The sequence below is a fragment of the Balaenoptera physalus genome (assembly GCF_965194825.1).
Source record: "Balaenoptera physalus genome assembly, chromosome: X".
In the NCBI taxonomy this organism is placed as follows: domain Eukaryota; kingdom Metazoa; phylum Chordata; class Mammalia; order Artiodactyla; family Balaenopteridae; genus Balaenoptera; species Balaenoptera physalus.
Genome location: NC_138903.1, coordinates 4,156,806 through 4,176,110, shown reverse-complemented (window position 1 = coordinate 4,176,110; position 19,305 = coordinate 4,156,806). Strand labels below are relative to the sequence as shown.

At 42.7% G+C, this 19,305-nt stretch overlaps 1 protein-coding gene and 1 long non-coding RNA gene across 4 annotated transcripts in view; both read left to right on the top strand.

Moving 5' to 3' along the window:
- Positions 1-19,305, top strand: part of LOC309652438 (neuroligin-4, X-linked) — a 901,103-nt gene that overhangs the window by 513,028 nt on the left and 368,770 nt on the right. The window lies entirely within an intron of this gene.
- On the top strand, positions 3,869-5,889 carry LOC309652054. The gene is made up of 2 exons (XR_014258547.1): positions 3,869-4,129; positions 4,175-5,889. It is a non-coding gene; the product is annotated as an uncharacterized lncRNA (long non-coding RNA).

The following is a 19,305-nucleotide window of genomic DNA, read 5'->3' as shown; positions in this document are numbered from 1 at the left end:
AGAAAAAAGACATTGGACCTGGTTGTCACCGGGCTAACAGCATGCACGCCTGCCCACTTTTTTCTTTCTCTTGACACTGACGGCCCCTACTCTTGTGTCTCGTGTCTGGTCCTTTCTTCCCTGGTTACCAGCTCCTTCACTTTTTTCCACTTCTCCTTCCCCCTACTGTCTACCTCTTAACCCCTCCTACTAACTCCTAAGCCTGGGTGTCCTCACTGTGTTGCATGCCATGATCCCTTTCTGACCTCATGTTCCTTCTGCATTCTTACAGACCCAGCTGTCATTCTTCCAGACCTCATTTTCAAAGAGTTATCTAGTTGAGATTTCCGAAAGGAGCATATTACTCACCTGTCTTGCCCCTGCACACCATTCCACATCTGAGGTATCCATGCTCTCTTTTACTCTTGGTTCAGATTCCCTCCTCTGGTCCAATCAACAGTATTCAGGGCATTAAAACAACACTCTTCATAGCAGGTCCTTCAAACGGGGGATTGTAGACAGGGCCGTGAGCATGGTAGTCACCGAGATTGAAAATCAATGGATAAAACCATCGACCATTTTAATAACAGACCTTTAGTTAATTGTTAGTACTCACGATGAATCATCCTGTCGCCATTTAAGGCATCGCACGGCAAGGGAGCAAAACAAATGCTGGCTTCAAATCACATCTAGTTCTTTTCTCCCATCTTTTTTTCCCCTTGAAACCATTGGATGACTTTTAAAAGCATATGTTCATTAGATTCATGAATTTCTGAAAATAACTATAATACTCTTTATTGAATAATGCGCTGTATGCATGTCACTCATTTAATTACTCTAAATATCTCAGGAGGCTGGGACTTCCCTGGTGGTCCAGTGGTTAAGAATCCGCCTTCCAGTGCAGGGGATGCAGCTTCGATCCCTGGCTGGGGAACTAAGATCCCACATGCCACAGGGCAACTAAGCCTGAGCACTGCAACTACTGAGCCCACGCACTCTGGAGCCCGTGCACCACAGCTAGAGAGAAGTCTGAGCGCCACAATGAAGATCCTGCGTGCCGCAACTAAGACCTGACACAAATGAATAAATAAATAAATAAATAAATATTTAAAGGAATAAGTACTTTAAAAAAAAATCTCAGGAGGCTAACAGTATTGGGATCACGGCCAAGTCGTGGCTAGAGCTCAGGGTTCGTTAACTTGCCAAGTGTGGTCCCTCTATGTATTCCCCATCAGGTCACAAACACACGTCAGTATCCTCTGTGCACTCTTGATTATAGGAAATGAAGTTGCTATTCACTTTCCTAGAGAAAAATTGCTATGACTTGGACCTAGTGCAGAGTGAGAGACGGTGGCACCTACTTGTGAGTCACAGACAAAGGCAGAGCAGTAATTAGCCAGGCAAATCAAGATGGGCATATATTCCAGGTCTTTGGGGCACCTTCGTGTGTGCTCAGTAAAATGGGAGTGTGTATGGTAAGTGCATGTGGATGGCCTCCCATTATTTTATCTTTGCTCTTTCACATTCCCTTCATACAGACTTCCCTGGCGGTCCAGTGGTTAAGACTCCACGCTTCCAATGCAGGGGGCATGTGTTCGATTCCTGCTCAGGGAGCTGAGATCCCGCATGTGACGCGGCACGGCCAAAAAATGAAATAAAAATTAAAAAAAAAATAAACAACTTCGCTCTATCTACACAGGCCCTACAAGGCCATGATAAAGCAAAACCAAGGAAGAACCTGAAGCAGCAACAAAGCACTACTTCAGGTTTGAGTCATCCCTTGAAGAAAATGTCAATCAACAAATTAGTGGAAATAAGCTAAATGGAATGAGTTTCCCCAGTGCAGAGGACAAGGCAAACAACTGGAGATTAAACCCTATGTGCATAAAAACTGTAAAATAGAACATTGGAGATAATTGTCCAGGTAACTCAGACGTTACACAAAAGAGTTTGCCAGAAATAGCAACTTCGTATGTTGACCCTGCCGTATTTTATCTTGAATGAAAGGAAATAAAACACCCATACAGATATGATATTTTCTTCTACAGGTGACTTAGATCCATTATAAAATGTTTTCTTTAATACGAAGGGCAAGGTTCTGCAATCAGAAAGAACAGAAAGATGAGAGATGAGAAAGTATTTTGAATTTTAACACCTTGTCTACTGCGAACAAAATTGCAACCTTGAGAGAGCTAAGTAAGCCTCTGAGTCCAATTTTATTTCTAACTGTAACCAGAGAATAACACGGCTTTGGGTACCAGCTAACCTGTCTGCCTGCAATAAAAGAAACAAGAAGGGATTTAATGAAAAGATGCTCCATATCGTATGTCATCAGAGAAGTGGAAAGTAAAACAAGGGTAAGACACCGTTCCACACCTATTCGAATGGCCACAATCTGCAACACAGACAACACCAGATACTGGTGAGGAGGTGGAGCCACAGGAACGCTCGTTCACTGGTAGTGAGAACGCAGAATGGCGCAGCCATTTGAAATGTCACGAATGTCCAAACCACCTCATTCATCTTGGTCATTTATTCCTTTGTTGGCCTTTGACCAGGCTATTTACAACTCTCTACATTATAGCAAGTTGATAGCAATGCAAATAATTCCTGCCCAAAGCAATGTAAGTTATGTCCAGTGGAATGCAAGTGCTTCTCACCATGTAGAAGTTGCCAGTGCGATGCTTTTTCTTCTGATGTGCCCGCTTGGCTAAGCTACACAACAGCCAACGAATGCAAGCAGGTGGTCAATTTTACATCCATCTGTAAATTCATTTCGGCATTCTTTATCGCACAGTAGATGTACAAAGCTACAACACGATTGTATGTCTTACTAATTCCCTCGTTCATTAATAAGCTAAATAAGATATTTGGCACTTGCTTAGTTTATATCTTAATGAAAGTCATGAATGTACCTTTCAATTTTGCCGGTATCCTCCGGACCCCGAGCACAAGGGGAGTTGGCACTTAGAGAATCTCAGCTGGTCCTGTTGTTTCCTCATGAGAAAGATTAGAGGCAGCGTGGGAGAGGTGAGAGAGCTCACCTCAGTGCTGCAGGCATGAAGGAAATAACCAACAGCTGCCTGGGGAAAGGCACGGACACCACAGGCTTCCTGCACTCCTCCTAGGAAGAAAAATATTAAACCACTGATAGACGGTGCAGCAAAACCCGTCAACCGCAGGGCCCAGGCAGAAACCCTTTTACAGCTGGGTCAGGAGCAGCAGACAGACCCTCGCATCCTGTCGAGGACCCTGTGTTGATAACAAGCAGAGCTCTGCTACCTTCAGATATAGGGCGTCAACTCTGTCCCACCCAAGACCAAACATCAATGCCGGGTGAAGCCCAGACATCCGTGGGCTGCCATGCAAAGGAAGCCAGGGGTGCTGAGAATGTCCCGGGTGCAAACCTTGTGAGCTCAGGACCTGCCTAAATGTGAGGCTGGATGACGAAGACAGAACCCTACACCTCCGTCCCCTCACCCTGCCCATCCCTGCCATGAGCTTAACATCTGTTATCACGCAACATCGATGGAAAAAAATGAAGAGCATGGAGACATCCCCTCTATGAGGGGAAGGAGGGTAGGGAAGCCAAAAGCTGAAGACAAAACAGAAGCCAGGAGAAAGCCATCCAGCCTCCTCGATTCCTGCATAGCACATAATAACAGCCCTCACCACCAGACAGATTTGAATCTTGTGGTGTCCTGAAGTTATCTCAAACCCAGCTCTGTTCAGCCCCGACGTTACAGGGCAAAATACAATTTATTTCCCTCTTTACCTGGTCTAGCTTCACTTGCATGTGACCCCTTCTTAGAAGGCTCCCCACTTGCTTTCACGCTCTCCTGGCGCCATCTGGAAGTGCACGATGATGTTTGATCCACGGGCTTCCCCATTTTCATTTTGCCCTGATCCCTGAAAATGACGGAGCTGATCCTGGTCTCTGCGAGAGCCACCGTTCAACCAGCTAAAGCACATGTTTTCCATACCGCGATCAGGAAACCCTGAGCGTCTACGAGACCCTTTCAAGGGGTCCTTGGGACAAAACACTTTTCGTAATAAGTCTCAGACACTGTTGCCTTTTCTCCCCCCTCATTCCCTCGTGAGTTTACGGTAAAGTTTTCCAGAGGCTGCATGCCATGTGATATTATAACAGGTTGAATTCAGAAGCAGATATAAGGCTCCAGATATGAGGCTCCAGACTGAATTCAGAAGCAGATATGAGGCTCCAGCTGTCTTTTTATCAAGCTCACTTGAGAGATTTGCACAAACACAAAACAGTGGGGCCCTAATCACTATTTCTTAAAATATCATCATTTTTAATGAAAAATGTAATTTATGTTAGCATACAGAGGGTTCATTATATTATATGTAAAGTTAATAGAGTAATAAGTAAATATTTTTAATGTGTCTAGGTTTTCACTTCTACTTTGGGAAATATCAATGAATATAACAGACATTAAAGGTGGTCTTTGAGGTTGTCAGTCATTTTTAAGAAGGTAAAGTGGTTCCCTAGGTCAAAAGTGATGGAGACTGCTGACTTAGAGCAGGTGGCTTCCTGCCTGCTCCCTAAAATAAAAACTGGGGCAAGGTTAAGTTCTGTCTCGCCGAGCTGATTTGTGTTGACCTTGAGACTGTGGATGAGCCCTGATACGACCTTCAGAAAGGACGCCTCCCTTCTTGGCTCTGAATGCCCCATCCTTTCTAAATCTCAGAGACACAGATGCCATGTTCTGGAGCTTGCAGAAGAGTTGCCTGTTTCTCTCCTGTGCTCGCGGAGAAGGTGGGTAGGGGTGAAAACCAGGCATCAGGACAAAGCACCAGGTGAACCGAGATTGGCAGGGGAAGGGGGCGGGATTTTGTGTGTGGGTAAATGTGGGTTTTTCTGCACACACCCATATAACAGTAAGGCGATTACAGGTGTTGGAGCCCAGGGCAGGCCACCCCCAAAATATGCCTCCATGGCATACTGATTATTTTGAACTAAAGTTACTTAAGAAATGGCCGATACAAGGGGGGCACGCTGACCCTTCTCTCGGTCTCCCTGAAGCAGTAGAGACATCTCCCCAGTGAAAGGTGCCCTCCCCACCACCATTTGGAGGTAGAAGGACACGCTTATCCCCAGAGACAGGGGAATTTGGTTGAGAAGCCTGTAAAACAAACCTCGTAACATCATTAACTGACCACCGCAAGCCCAAACTCTGCTTAGATTCCTCACTGAGGAAGCACCCAAAGCCCAAGCTTCTTTGTCCCAACACAGGTATAGAATTGAGGAGTCATACGACAGTTTGACTTTCACCAAGTATTGGTGAGTGTGATTAATTGTAGTTGTTGTATCAAAGAATTCCATCTCTCAGTGACTCAACCCTGCCAACCTTGACTCTCCCTTGGATGCAGAGACGTCTACCGTTTTTCTCTACACGCGGCTTCTCGTAAGATAATGTGCACGCGAATCGCAGGGAGGGTTTTGTTGTGATGAAAACTCTGAGCACGTGTAAGATGAGGCTGAGAGTTTGCTTTGTTTAAAATGAGCTCCCAGACGGTGCTGACGTTACAGCCCACGGACCAGATTTTGAGCATCAAGGCTACAAGCAAAGTAGTGTGGGTCTCTTTAGCAGGTGGTCTTCCTGTGCTCCCAGGGAAAGCAAATGGCGACGCTCAGCACCTAACCAGCTTCTGCCACATAGATACTTGCGTGTTAATATTTATTGGGGGTCTTTTTTTTTCAGTGTAGGTGTGTTAGGTGCATGCATTTAGCTTGGAAAGAACATTCTCAGTTGTGAAAACTATTTTCATATTGCTAGTTAGGGAAAAGAGAGTCAAATCTTGCTACCCTTAAAATTGTAAGACCTGTACAGTAGAAACTAACACAACAATGTAAAGCAACTATACTCCAATAAAAATTAATAAAACTTTTTTTAAAAAAATTGTAAGGTCTGCCCCGTAGAGATTCACTCAAAGTGCATATAACATGTTCCATAGTTTTCAGCTATGTCCAGAAAATTCCCTCTAAAAAGAGTCCGTGCTTCCTCTTTGTGCCAACAACAAGGGGTTTATAAGTCTGTAAATGCAGAATCAGCAAGCCCAATGAATTTGAATGGCTATACAAGAAGATTGTTTTAATCCGTGTTTGTTCAACTAATTAAAACATGGTTCTATTTTATAAAACATAAAAATTAAATATGGACGGTCTCTGAAGAGAGCAGTTTACATCTAAATTTTTTTAAGTTAACCTTTCAGTGATTTACATTTTATTTTCCCATCTAAGCCCGAAAAGGTTTGATTAAACTTTTATCTACTTGGCTATCTGCTATTTTATGCCAGTACTATCCCCTTGGATACTTGTCTCTTTTGATGATTCCTTAAAGAAAAACTGCAATGATAACAGACGGATAAAGTTGAAGGATTTTTACAGTCAGGCAGTTTTCTCTAGCTGAACAAATGTTACACTTGCACAAAATTTTGAGTGGGAAAATCCAAAGTAGAGTTTGGAGGGGGGGGATGTTAAACTGGGGAGCAGGTGCTGCCTGTATCTCATGATGAGTTTGGAGGATGTACAGTAAGTCCTCTACATACGAACGAGTTCCGTTCCAAGAGAGCATTTGTAAGTCCAGCAACGTTAGCCTAGGTACCCAACTAACACCATGGGCTCTGTAGTACTGTACAGCAATGGGTTTATAATCCTTTTCATACAAATAATACATAAAAAACAAACACAATAAAGAAAACATATTTATCTTACAGCACAGTACCTGGAAAAGCACAGCGGTCCAGTACAACAGCGGGCATCCAGGGGCTGGCATCGAGGGAACAGGCAGGAAGAGTTACTGACTGGAGGAGGGAGAGGAGGTGGGAGATGGTAGAGCTGAAGGATCGTCAGCAATAGGAGACGGAGGGCAAGCTGCAACTTCACTCACGCCTGACGCTGATGGCACAGGTTCTGGTTCCTTGCTGGAACCAGATGCTCGTTTGCATCTTTGAAAGTTCGCAACTTGAAGGTTCCTATGTAAGGGACTTACCGTATAGCAATGCACAGAATGCACATGTGCACTTGTGCTGAATGAAGGCTTTCTGAGTTGCCGACACCACCCAGGAGCTCAGAGTTCCTTTTTTTTTTTTATTTTTATTTTTATTTTTTATTGGAGTACAAGTGCTTTACAACGTTGTGTTAGTCTCTGCCGCACTCGAAGTGAATCAGCCACACGAATACACACATCCCCTCCCTCTTGGACCTCCCTCCGCCCCACCCCCCCGTCCAACCCAACTAGACTGTCACACAGCACCGAGCTGAGCTCCCTGTGCTATACAGCAGGTTCCCACTAGCTCTCTGTTTTCACATGGTAGTATATATATATATGTCAAATCTAATCTCCCAATGCATCCCACTCTCCCCTTCCCTCTCTGTGTCCACACGTCCGTTCTCTACGTCTGCCTTTCTATTCCTGCCCTGCAAATAGGTTCATCTGTACCATTTTCCTAGATTCCACATATATGCATTAATATATGATATCTGTTTTTCTGACTTCACTCTGTATGACAGACTCTAGGTCCATCCACCTCACTACAAATAACTCAGTTTCGTTTCTTTTTATGGCTGAGTAAGATTCCATTGTATATATGTGCCACATCTTCTTTATCCATTCATCTGTTGATGGACACTTAGGTTGCTTCAATGTCCTGGCTATTGTGAATAGAGCTGCAGTGAACATTGTGGTACATGACTTTTTGAATTATGGTTTTCTCAGGATATATGCCCAGTAGTGGAATTGCTGGGTCATATGGTAATTCTATTTTTAGTTTTTTAAGGACCCTCCATACTGTTCTCCATAGTGGCTGTACCAATTTACATTCCCACCAACAGTGCAAGAGGGTTCCCTTTTCTCCACACCCTCTCCAGCATTTATTGTTTGTAGATTTTCTGTTGATGGCCATTCAGACCGGTGTGAGGTAATACCTCATTGTAGTTTTGACTTGCATTTCCCTAATAATTAGTGCTGTTGAGCATCATTTCATGTGTCTCTTGGCCATCTGTATGTCTCAGAGTCCCTTGATATATCTATATATTGGAATGTGGAAATGACAGAGCCTATGATGGAAGGACGTAGAGTACTACTTCTGCATCTAGATGTAGTTGTTATGGAGCCTGTCTTAAATCAAGTGGGATGAGAAGTCATATGATATGGGATCCTTTGGTAGCCATTGCACTTGGCACCAATCTAAATACCCCATTGCCTCTCTGAGAAAACCTTCGGCGGTGCAGGAACTCCATTGCGGAAAATCTACTGGCCATGAAAATGTAAAATGTGGCTTCCAAATCCTGAAATATACAGAGAAATTTCATTGAAAAGTCTGCAGGACTACAGCAGACCCATTTTCTCCTGAGTAGAATAGTTTTTTCATTTTTTTTGTTTTAACTTAAGGAGTCTGAGGATGGCAATACTGATAAAGGTAAAGGTATTTATTTTAGGGAATTTTTATAAAAAAACAAATGGCTAAATAATTTAAGAAGAATATGCATAAGGAGGTGGATAGTAGATTGAACTTTATTATTTCATTTAATTTTTGATTGAAGTATAGTTGATTTACAATGTTGTATTAGTTTCTGCTGTACAGCAGAGTGACTCAGTTATATCTCTATTCTTTTTCATATTCTTTTCCATTACGATTTATCACAGGGTATTGAATATAGTTTCCTGTGCTATATAGTAGGACCTTGATGTTTATCCATTCTATATATAATAGTTTGAATCTGCTAACCCCAAACTCCCAGACCATCCCTCCCCCACCCCCCTCCCCCATGGCAACCTCTGGTCTCTATGCCTGTGAGTCTGTTTCTATTTAGTAGATAGGTTCATTTGCGTCATATGTTAGATTCCACATATAAGTGATACCATATGGTATTTGTCTTTCTCCGTCTGACTTACTTCACTGAGTATGATAACCTCTAGGTCCATCCATGTCCGTGCAAATGGCTATTTCATTCTTTTTTATGGCTGAGTAGTACTCCATTATGTATATATCACATCTTCTTTATCCATTCGTCTGTCGACGGACATTAGGTTGTTTCCATGTCCTGGCTATTGTCAATAGTGCTGCTGTGAACATTGGGGTGCATGTATCTCTTTGAATTATAGTTTTGTCCAGATATATGCCCAGAAGTGGGATCGCTGGGTCATATGGCGACTCTTATATGTCTGTCTTATTCAGTAGGCTGAGCTCCTATATGAAAAACAAGCAGTGGGCTAGATTTGACTTGTTGGCCATCATCTGTGGACGTCTTCTCTTGTTGTAGAGTAAAAGTGTGTTAGAGCTTGAGTGACAACACTGGCCTTCTGAGCCATGTCATTGATTGAATCTCCCTTTTATTGTATTTTTTAATTTATTTACTGAAGTATAGTTGTTTTACAGTGTTAATTCCTGCTGTACGGTAAAGTGACTCAGTTATAGATATTCTTTTTCTTTCTTTTTTTCCCATACATCTTTACTGGAGTATAATTGCTTCACACTACTGTGTTAGTTTCTGAAAAACTAAAAATAGAGCTACCATATGACCCAGCAATCCCACTACTGGGCATATACCCTGAGAAAACCATAGGTCAAAAAGAGTCATGTACCAAAATGTTCATTGCAGCCCTATTCACAATAGCCAGGACATGGAAGCAAGCTAAGTGTCCATCGACAGATGAATGGATAAAGAAGATGTGGCACATATATTCCTTTTCATCTTCTTTTCCATTATGGTTTATCATAGGATATTGAATAGAGTTCCCTGTGCTGTACAGTAGGACCTTGTTGTTTATCCATCCTATTTATAATAGTTTGCATCTGCTAACCCCAAACTCCCACTCCATCCCTCCCCCACCCCCTCCCCTTTGGCAACCACAAGTCTGACTGAACTTACTTTAAATGGAGGAAATTCAGGATGGACCTGTATCCGACCAAAGTGGGTTTCATAACGTGACAAACATTAGAAAGAAAGAAAAAAAAAACTACTTCCCTGCTGCTATGTCTGTCCTGAAGAAGAGCTTTTTATTTCTTGGTAATACTTCATACTGATAACGTGAGGCAACCATTATTGTGACAAAGAATTAAAGACAGCTCAGATCCTTCAGGCTCCTGCGGAAAAGAATTAATGGGAACAAGGGAAAAATAACAGGAAAACGGTACTGTTTTAAAAAACACATGGAAGTCCCCCAACATAGAAAAACCTTAGGTAGCATTCTTTGCCAGGACATTTTTTTTGGTAGGGCATGGACATCATAAAATGCATTCTCTTAAAATCCCAGGCATGTACTAGTAGCCGAGTAGAGTATGTGTCATACACAACGTGAGTATGCTTTTAAGTAACGTAGGCAGCTTTTCCTTCTTACACAAAATGTTCCTAAAAATTAACACAACATTTGCTTTTTTCTGTTTTTTTTTTTTAATATTTATTTATTTATTTGGCTGTGCCGGGTCTTAGTTGCAGCATGCGGGATCTTCGTTGCGGCATGCGTGATCTTTAGTTGTGGCATGCGGGATCTTCATTGCTGCATGCGTGATCTTTAGCTGTGGCATGCGAACCCTTAGTTGTGGCATGCGTGCAGGATCTAGTCCCCTGACCAGGGGTCGAACCCCGGCCCCGTGCATTGGGAGCACAGAGTCTTAACCACTGGACCACCAGGGAAGTCCCACACAACATTTGAACATGAGAAAATCAGATAACAAACTCCACACTGAAAAGAGAACTTTAGGTCCAAAAAACAAAAAATGAACACTGAAATATTTATTTTAGGCAAAATCATCAATAACAGTAGACCAGCGTTTCACACTTTTTTGGTTTTTTGGTGTTCATTTCCATCAGAATGGCACACACCATTGGCAAGTCTGAGCCCCAAAAGCTGGAGATTCCATTTTTTCATCTCACTGAATGATGTTCACATTGGTCTTCAATCTCATTAACTTTTTGAAACATGTACGTCATATTTTTATTTGGGCTCTGCCACGTGGCTTGTGGGATCTTCATTCCCCAACCAGGCATTGAACCTGGGCCACGGCAATGAAAGCGCTGAGTCCTAACCACTGGACCACCAGGAAATTCCCTGTACTTCATATTATAATACTAACACCTTCATGGCTCCCTTTCCTACCCTTTTAAAAACAAAAGAATAAGGGCAAAAATCAGAAAGATATTTAAAAATCCATATCGGCATCACTGTACAAGGATGACAAGTCTATCAAAAAGTAACCATTGACTGACAGAATTCTGCTCTTTGGGAACACATGGTACTGAAGTGTCAGATGATACAGGGAAACCTATACCTAAATATGTTTTTACATATTTAAAATATATAAATAATACAGATATGTGATCTCTATACAATGCATGCATAAATATAGATGTATAAATAAACATATGATACCTATGTATTTGGGTATTTAAATAATAGTATTTTTAAAATTCTTCTTAAACAGCGAAGTGGTAGTGTTCTGGTTACCAGTAGCATCAAGGGCTATATCTTTTCACACTTGACTAAGGATCTGTATCTCAGCATTTCCCATCGAATTCTCATTGAGTCTTCTTCACTTTGGGTCACGTGATGATCTGTGAACCAGTCTCTGTGGTCAGGAAGTATAACCTCCTGGTTGACTAAAATCTAGGTTAGAAGTTCCACTGTGGAGCATGAGTTGGACTCAAGTCTATCAGAAATGTTGAGCTGAAGGGAAGAAAACAGTTGGTCCCCCAAAGAGAAACAACTGTAGTTACTGGGATCAACTAGATGGAACCAAAACGGGTATCCACCAGGCACAACCAGTCAGTGACAGCAACAGGGCAAGGAGGCATACCCACTGACCTGACATTGAACAGCCCCATGAACAAAGAAGGAAAGGCAAGACATGAAGTGATGCAGGACTTCTGTGGGAAAGGAAAGAAGTGTTGCAGCCACGCTGAGAGCTTGGAAATTGTAGATCAAGGCCAGATGACGGAAGAATTGAAAGCCATACTTGGGAGAGTAATGATTAACATCCCCCAGCAGAGTGGGGCATTTGTTACAACGGATGAACCTACACTGACATATCATCATCACCCAGAGTCTGTAGGTCTCATTAGGGTTCATTCTTGGTGCTGTACAGTCTATGGGTTTGGACAAATGTATATAATGACAAGCAGACTGATAACTTTTTTGGTCAACCTCCTATGCTGGACAGACTTTAAGGAAACCATCCCAATAATCCTTGACTTCTTGACTTCCGGCCTTTGTATCTGCCCCAGTGCTTTAAGTGCACCCAGGGTTATGATGTCACTCCTGTGTTTATACAACATAAAACTGCATCTTTCTAGCAGACTCTCTCTAGAGACTTTCTCTGTTGCTGACATTGAAGAAGTCGACGGTCATGCTGGGTGGCCATGTGAGCTGAGGATGGCCCAGAAAAGCAGAAGGTGGCTTCTGGGTGATAACCAGCAAGATGGTGGCCTCTCAAACCAACAGCCACTAGGCAACCGAATCTTACAGTGACCTGCCTGAGCTTGGGAATGGATTCTTCCCCAGTCAGTCCTCCAGATGAGAGCTCAGCCCAGCCCAACACCTCTACGGAAGCCTCGCCAACCTCCACCAAGAGGATTCATCTGTGCCTGAACTCCTGACCTGCAGAAGCTGTGAGATCATGCATACACATTAAGTTCGGGCTAAGTCACAATCTCTTTCAGAGAAGGGAGAGCCCTTTGCTCACTGCCACCAGCTCAGTTCAGTGTGAACCCTGAACACAGGATACTAATGATGTCTTGAATGGGAAGGATGCCTTCAAGAAGCAAAGAAGGGAGAAGTCATGGGTTGGAAACGAATGGCTTTGCATTCTGCAAAGGGCGTCGTCTTGTTTCTAAATGCTTTCTGACGCCAGAGAAATCTCTAAAGTGAAGACAAGTGTAGCATGAACTAATTCATGTTCATTCAATAGATATCAGTAAAGAGGGAACAGCTCTGGACCTGGGCATGGAAGATAAGGGTTAGAACCCCAGTGCTTCCATTTATCAACTGCTTGAAACTGCCAACACAGTTAACCTTCTTCAGTCTCACATTCCTTATTTGAGCAGTGCAGATAATCATATGTCACGGAGAGGTGATTACTCAAAGTAGGCAGTGGGCAGGCACCTCTGAAAGCACTGGAGGTTGTTCTCCATATGCTAGGAGCTTGATCAAGGTGATTTCTCTCTCTTTCTTTCTTCCCAGAAGCATTTAGGATCAGGATTTTTTAAAATATATGTATTTTTATTTATTGTCTAAGAACACTTAACATGAGATCTACTCTCTTAGCAAATTAAATGTACAACACAATGTTGTTAGTTCTAGGCACAGTGTTCTATGGTGGATCTCTTACTTTTTTAAAATTTTAATTTTATTGCCGTATAGTTGATTTACAGTGTTGTGTTAGTTTCAGGTGTACAGCAAAGTGATTCAGTTATATGTATACATATATCAACTCTTTTTTAAGATTATTTTCACATACAGGTTATTACAGAATATTGAGTAGAGTTCCCTGTGCTATACAGTAGGTCCTTGTTGGTCATCTATCTTATATATAGTAGTGTGTGTGTGTGTGTGTGTGTGTGTGTGTGTGTGTGTGTGTGTGTTTTCATCTCAAGCTCCTGATTTATCCCTCCCCCCAGTGTTTCCCCTTTGGTAACCTTAAGTTTTTGATATCTGTAAGTCTGTTTTGTAAATAAGTTCATTTGTATCTTTTTTTCAAATTAGATTCCACATATGAGTGATATCGTATGATATTTGTCTTTCTCTATCTGACTGACTTCACTCAGTATGACAATCTCTAGGTCCATCCATGTTGCTGCAAATGGCATTATTTCATTCTTTTTTATGGCTGTGTAGTATTCCATTATATATATATATATATATATATATATATATATATATATATATATATATATATACCACATCTTCTTTATCCATTCCTCTGTCAGTGGACATTTAGGTTGCTTCCATATCTTGGCTATTGTGAATAGTACTACAGTAAACATAGGGGTGCATGTATCCTTTTGGATTATGGTTTTCTCTGTATATATGCACAGGAGTGGGATTGCTGGGTCATATGGTAGCTCTTTTTTTAGTTTTTTAAGCACCCTCCATACTGTTCTCCATAGTGGCTGCACCAATTTACATTCCCACCAACAGTGCAGGAGGGCTCCCTTTTCCTAAGGAGCAGTATTAATCAACTGTAGCAAACCCTCCATTACGGTTCTCTGGAAAACAAGATGAATCTGGGGCATTCTATTCCAGGCATCCTATTGTTTTTCTTATTATTTTTATTACTCTCCTGCAGAAAGGCAACAAATGGTAAGCTCCCTGCTATGAGGGGTTTTCAGTAGAGGGGGAGAACTCTTCATGTCTCTATCTTGATGGCTAGTGGTCTCCCAAATTGCAAGGCATAGTATAACTTGGAGTCATTCATTCAGTCATCCACCCAGTAATGACACAGTTGACCCTCGAACAATGTGGGGCTTAGGGGCAGTGACCCTCCGCACAGTAAAAAGTCTACCTATAACATACAGTTGGGTCCCTGTATCCCCGGTTGCATCCTGGGATTCAACCAACCTCGGATTACTTAGAACTGTAGTATTTACTGTTGAAAAAACAATCCATGTATAAGTGGACCTGCATAGTTCAAACTCATGTTGTTCAAGGGTCAACTGTATATTGAGAACATCATTTGGGCCAAGCATGGTAATAGACTCTGTGGATTAAAAAAAATAGGAAATTGGCCATAATTCTTCAAAGAATTTCGATTGTTCTGACCCTTAACATTTCCCTTTGATTTTATCGTGTATCAGCAACGAAATTCTGCAGCATACCTGGTAAAGGTCAGAGCAGAGTTGGCCCAGATGCTACGTTAATCTGAGTATCATTCCCAGTTATAAGATGAACAGGAATTTGATAGCGAAAACCCTATCTTCCTAAACTTAGAGGAAGAATTGAAAGCAGATGGTTTGCATATGTTCCCAGCTTTTGCTCTGAATCAGTGTGGCCAAATTTTTCATTGGTATTCAGTGTCTTTTCACATTCACATCACTTTGGAATACATGCTCTTTAAGATGATACTTCTAAGAGATTTTTTTGCCCATTTTACTAGTAAGTACAACATACCCGCTTTCATCTAACCCCTTAAACTGAACTTTGGATGAGTTATGTGTACCTGGGTCAACTTAATTCAATTGCTATCATGGTTCACTCAAGAGGGAAAATGAGAATAATCTATTTTTTTAATGGATGAAAGAAGGTAGAGTTCTGCCCTCAATGAATTTACATTAAAAACAAACACTAAATACAGATGGGAATTAAAGAAGAAAAAAACACTCGACAAGATCTATTTAGGGACCCTGAAACTCTAAAGCATTAGAAAAAACAGGTTTCAAACATGGCACATGTTTTTACTGCCACCTGTTTTTGATTCTCACCAAACTGAATAGATTCCACGGAATGATTTAATTCCAATGATAAGTAAAACTGAGCAAACACAGAAATCATAAATCAGCTCTCTACTCACTAAAATCCTGTGTTCACTAGAGCATTTCATGTAGAGTTTAAAAGGAATGCACAATGGATTCAACCTCCTCCATCTCCGAAAAATAAAGAAGGTAAATTATCTTGTGTGGAGCTCTCAAGGCACTCCAGGGGGCTTCTAGTTGTTTTTCCAGCCCATTCTGGTTCCATTAATGACTTAAATCCACAGTACAAGGTACCTCGGAATATATTTGAATGGCAATTTGAGATTTCCTTGTTGTAATAAGATGCCTTTGAGTACTTCCCTTTCATTAAAAAGGAATGAAAGAAGACCTTTTTGAAACAAGGTGAACCATGGTGAGGGAAGGTTAATCTTGACTTTCAAGCTGTACAGTGCCCCCAAAGTCTGGATTTCATACCAGTGGGTATCCAAGAGTAGACTTAGAAGATGTCAATCCCTCCAAAATTCTCCAACTCCCTTGGCTTGGGGGCTTTCCCCCTGCAGTCTGTCCTCTTCTGTGAACCCAGCCTAGTCTGTCACATCCTCAACTTGATGAGCTCACCATCTCTCTCCTGTTTTACTTTCTTGGAGAATCTGGGCTGTAGAAATGCAGTGAAAACATTTACATCTCACTGTTAGAGCACTAGATGTTAAAACACTCATTTTACAACTTAACCCACCGCTTCAGCGGCACTGCCAAGACTTCAGAGATTAAGTCATAACTTCCAGGAGCAGTGCAGCTGTAGAACTTCATGAAGAAGAAGGGTCCACTGGAATAAACATCTTTTATATTGCTTCTAGCCAAAGCAGCTCATGGTGGATCCGTCTAGAAGTTCGTTTAAAAAGAAAAAAAAAAAAAATCAAGGAAGCAAGAGTATAATGGCAAAGAGAGTTACATAATTCTCCAGGTTATTTTTAGAATCATTTCCGTGGTGTGAAACATAACTGTGGCAAGAATTAATAATGCGCATCTAGCTTCCTAGTAACCGGCCGAGCTTCCCGAGCAGTGGGTCTGCTTCCCCTGCGTGGACGAGAGGAGCCCGGTGGAGGGCCGGCCTCGCTGTAGCAGGTCATGGCTGACAGAGCAGAGCAAAAGTCATGTCGTCTTCACCTCTTATTTCCGAGCTTGGGAGTCACTGCAAGAAGCGGGAGCGGTGTGCTGATTCGGGCTGCCGGTAGTTTACAGAAGGGTTTCTCGTCACCAGTTTGGGGTCCTCTGTCGTTTCTTGCAGCCATGCTCAACTAGTATCCCTGTATTCAGCAGTTCCTGTACCTGCCTTTTATTCACTCTTCTCAAGATGAGGTGGAGAATCGATAAATATCAGTGCAGTTTCCTACTGCCCTTTGTCCTCCCGGTGTTCTGCTTCTCCCAAAGCCTGCTTTCTTTGGAGACCAGCAGGCAGGAGCTAATCAACACGGTTGTTCCGTGGCCACCGTTCCTTTTAGGATGTTGCGGGAAAAGACATTACCGTGACCACCAAGCTCTGTGTTTCCTAATGTTGCGGAAACATTAACTCCACTGATGGGGATGGTAAGGTGCACGTTACAAAAAGAAGTGAGTTTCGTGGTAAAGATGCCAAGCGGGGACAGCCACAGGCAGATGGTAGCCACTGAACAGGACGCGGGGCGACTCCCAAAGTGCCTTCATGGTGAGCACTGCGCGGCTCTGATTCCAGAGACCAAAGCCCTGTTACTCAGTAGGGCTGGGAATTCCAGACACAGTTCCTCCTTTCTCTGGCTGCGCAGATTTTGTGCTCATAGGTCCTGAAGGAAGCAGCCCGTACACCTGCAGACGTCTGCCTACACCCAAGGGGCTCAGAGAATGCTGAGTGGCTTTCAGGCTGTTCTCTTTGTTACCGGAAGTGGGGTCCGGCTGCCCGCCGCTCAGAAGCCAGTAACGAGGCAAGGCTGGTGGAAAGGACAGTCTGCTCTATTTGCAACATCAGCACCCAGGGAGGAGGGCAGACTTCTGTCCAGAGGCCGACTCCCAGTCCATCCCTCCCCCACACCTCTCCCCCGGGCAACCACAAGTCTGTGCTCTATGTCTGTGAGTCTGTTTCTGTTTTGTAGATAAGTTCATTTGTGTCATATTTTAGATTCCACATATAAGTGATATCATATGGTATTTGTCTTTCTCTGTCTGACTTACTTCACTTAGTGTGATGATCTCTAGGTCCATCCATGTCCCTGCAAATGGCATTATTTCGTTCCTTTCTATGGCTGAGTAGTATCCCATTATGTATATGTACCACATCTTCTTTATCCATTCATCTGTCGATGGACACTTACGTTGCTTCCATGTCTTGGCTACTGTAAATAGTGCTGCTATGAACACTGGGATGCATGGATCTTTTTGAATTAGACTTTTTGTCTTTTCTGGATATATGCCCAGGAGTGGGATTGCTGGATCACATGGTAGCTCTATTTTTAATTTTCTGAGGAACCTCCATACTGTTCTCCACAGCGGCCGTACCAACTTACATTCCCACCAACAGTGTAGGAGGGTTCAAAGGATACAGAGTTTTGGTCATATACATGACAAATTAAGTCCTAGACATCTACTGTACAGCATAGAGCCTATAGCTAACAATACTGTATTATAGACTTAAACATGTACTGAAAGGATAAATCTTATGTTCAATGTTATCACACACAAAAAATAGTAGTAATAAATAGAATGGGAGGAAATTTTTGGAGGTGATGGCTGCATTTATGGCAGAGATTGTGGCAATGGTTTCATGGGTGTAGACACCATCTCCACATGTCATTAAGTTCTATATATTAAACATGCACAGGACTTCCCTGGTGGTGCAGGGGTTAAGAATCCGCCTGCCAGTGCAGGGGACACAGGTTCGAGCCCTGGTCCGGGAAGATCCCACACGCCGCAGAGCAACTAAGCCCGTGCGCCACAACTACTGAGCCTGTGCTCTAGAGCCCGTGCTCCACAACAAGAGAAGCCACTGCAGTGAGAAGCCCGTGCACCACAATGGAGAGTAGCCCCTGCTCGCTGCAGCTAGAGAAAGCCTGCGTGCAGCAGTGAAGACCCAACACAGCCAAAAATAAATAAGTTTTAAAAAGATGCACAGCTTTTTTATGCCAGTCATATCTCAAAGTATTTTTTTTTTAAGTTGTCCTGCGGCAAATCTGCAAAAAAGGGAGTTGTCTACCATGGATATGAGTTGGAGAACTTTTTCCATGAAGGGAATTTTGAGTGTCAAATTAATAAAATGTGTCACCTGTGCTGGCACCCTGCATTGTATAAAAAGTCAAGACGTGTGCCTTTTCCAAATGCCTGCGGTGGCCAAGGTGACAAGGATTAGGTGTGCGAAACCCAGCTCCCTGCCCTCTGCCCTGCTCTGCTTTTTTCCCCTGTTGTAAGTTGGGTGCCGGGCAAAGGTGCCCCCTCCATGTTAATAACTCTTCCCAAAATAGGTCTCTCAGCCTTGGTCTGAAATACCTCCTATCTCATGGCCGGCTCATAATTCTCCCTCCCTTCTTCCACTTAATTTGAAGGGTGCACGCTCTCCTTTGTGGTCTTGAGAGCAGCCCTTTGGAATTTTAAAACTTTGCAGGTGGTCTTAAAGATGTCATCCTTTGTAAGCATCAGGAGCAGCTAAGGACCAACAGTAAAAGGAGTCTGTCTCTTAGCCCTGGTTGCATTTCAGGTTTTAGCCATCCAAAAAAAGGAATATGAGGCAGCCTTGAGTGTCAGGGAAATTTCCATGACCTTCTTCCCCTAGGCTGGGCCTGTCTTCCAGTTGTCAATCATAGGAGCAAGCTGAAGTCCCCATCATGGGAGCTGGCAGGGTTAAATGTTGAAACTCGCCCAGTTTGCTTAAG